This window comes from Apis dorsata, unplaced genomic scaffold (genome assembly GCF_000469605.1).
Source record: "Apis dorsata unplaced genomic scaffold, Apis dorsata 1.3 scaffold_29, whole genome shotgun sequence".
Lineage (NCBI taxonomy): Eukaryota > Metazoa > Arthropoda > Insecta > Hymenoptera > Apidae > Apis > Apis dorsata.
In genome coordinates this window covers 91,398-93,874 of record NW_006263331.1, presented here as the reverse complement: position 1 = coordinate 93,874, position 2,477 = coordinate 91,398, and the positions used below count along the sequence as shown (strand labels likewise).

Below are 2,477 nucleotides of genomic sequence, written 5' to 3'. Positions count from 1 at the left end.
AAAAAAAAAAAAAAAAAAAAATAGAAAAATCGCATAAATGTGAATGGTAGAAAATTCAGAATGGAAAATTAATTTTCCGGATTCATAATATATACACATATACCCATATATCCAACGCGTAAACAGGCAAAGATGACGTGAGTTTGTCCGCGAGGAGTGCAATATGGACGAGGAGGAGGGAAGGGCACGATAAATATTATACGCGATACCGGCAACTGTTTATTTAAGCGTCGGTTATTTGCGCAAATGCTATAAACATGGCGGAGGTTGCGCTGGTTGAAATCCACACGTTCCCATCTATACAGAACCGATGTGTGTGTGCTCCGTGTGGCTATGTCTAATTCGGCGACCAGGCGAATATCTTCCACCTTGTTATTCCTCGGTACAAATACAAATATAAACCCGTGAGAGAATAGAACCGTTTCACCTTCCTCGTTTCGCGAATGATATCGCGAATGGAGCGTGGAATCGACCCTATCGACCCACGTCTACACCTTTTCCCGAAACGTGTAATCTTTTCGTTGGAATGAATTGGAATGAACGGTTACAACGACTACACGAATGTACGAAAATAAATATTCGGGTATAATTATTTTCTTTTATTTTCGTTCCTTACGATTCTCTGTTCTTTCTTCTTTCCTATGCGCTAAACGACTTTTTCAGTCGAAAAGCAAAGTAAAAGCTCGAGATGATTCAGCGCACACGTGACAAGTGTAACATAGATAACACAAAAATAATTTTATACACTTCTTAATAAAGAAACAAAGATCTAAGAGATCTATTACAAATTAATATCGGGCTCTTATTAATAAGATCTCAATGAAATCTAGCATAAATCATTCGTTACTCGATTGAGATTCGCCTCTCGAGCCCAAAGCGTTAGAATTCTGATAATAATTTTCAGTATTTTGTTATTCAAAGTGAAGAAAAATCATGGAAAATTTGAGAACTCCAGAAAGAGGAAAGTATACATAAAATTATATACACTAAGGTGAAAACACAATGGAATGGAGGAACGTGGAGCAAATGGAGCGGAAACTGCAATGCCCTCGAGTCTGAATCAACCGGTACCCTCGTTAGCCACTCTAACTCCGTAAGTCCTCGAACCTCGGCCTTCTCTAGCCACGCTATTTGTTTGAATTTCACTCTTCAACCATGTACGTGTATGCGTGCATGCGTGTGTACAAAACACGCTTGTACACTACTCTATTCAATATACTGCAGCGGTTTACGCGGTGTATAGTTAAGGCGGTTCGCTTAAAAACCGCTACACGGTTGGATGCTCCTTTAAGGATGCCTCATAACGAGTCAACTAAACTGTGGTGTTGACTAGACTCCGGTGGAAGGGATAGAGACCGCGTACCATCGCGCGGTAAAGGGGTGGTGTCCTTCCAAGTGTGCAAACGCAGCCATTACGAATATTACGAGTTGTCCGTTACGAGATATATCTATATACATTGTTGTGTCGATCTTTGGATCTTTCTAGACTTCACCGAAACAGGCATGAAAATGTTAGTGTGCAAAAATTTCGGCCGAGGCTCGAGTTTATCGAGTTACGAGCAATTTAATTTTGCGCTCGAAACGCTTGTAGGTAAGCAACGTAGATGCGGAACTGTGTGCAGGGCCGTATTGTAGTGGGTCGAGCCCCCGTTTACCATTTCACGATCGTTTTATCGTTTCGGAATTGCGATCTTTCTGAAACGAAGTTTTTAAAAGTTATCGAACGTCTCGTAGGATTTGCTCGTGTCTATTTGCACCATGTGATAAGTGCGAGAAGAATATTGAGTGGATGGATATTAAAATGTTGTTAAAGACTTTGTAAGGTCGTCGTTAATGTCACTTGCCGTTTAACACGCGTCTCTTGTTCCTTCTTATTTCTTCTTTATTTATGAATCTATCGAAAAAGTTATTTATGGATGGAATAATATTGATAATCGATATTCCATCGTTGGGATTGTCATTTATCATTGCGGAATGGAATGGTATTTGATGAAACATTACGGTACCGAATGTGTCGTGTACAATAAGATAAGATTACAAATTGATCCTTTCGGAAAACATTTTATCGACGGCCATCCCGGTTATCGATTTTTCCTTTTTTTTTTTTTTTTTCGAAAACCTCGTTTCCTCGTTTCGAACAAACGAAATTTTTCCCTCCACCAATTTTGTAAACAAAAAACGCGCTATGTAAACACGCGAAATTGTACGAAAAAGTTTTCAACGACGATTAAAACGGATTTGCATTTTATATCGCATTTAATACGCGAAAACTGCTGCTTCGACCTCCTATCGTGAAAACGCGCGCAGCCGCGTAATTAAAATTAATTATAGCGTTTCATTAACACGAGCGATAGTACAATGCGCGATTCCAAGCGCATTAATCGTAATAACACAACGTCCAGTCTTATAGTTATATGCTGATGTAACGGTTAATTCCGTTGGAAAATTCTATAGTTTGTCGTGCTTCTACGATTACA

General features: G+C 39.4%; 1 protein-coding gene and 1 long non-coding RNA gene across 2 annotated transcripts in view; one reads left to right on the top strand and one right to left on the bottom strand.

Annotated features, from left to right (window-relative positions):
* LOC102681224 (disintegrin and metalloproteinase domain-containing protein 10) overlaps positions 1-2,477 on the bottom strand; it is a 15,430-nt gene that overhangs the window by 10,067 nt on the left and 2,886 nt on the right. The window lies entirely within an intron of this gene.
* On the top strand, positions 181-2,390 carry LOC116185771. The gene is made up of 2 exons (XR_004150680.1): positions 181-583; positions 922-2,390. It is a non-coding gene; the product is annotated as an uncharacterized LOC116185771 (long non-coding RNA).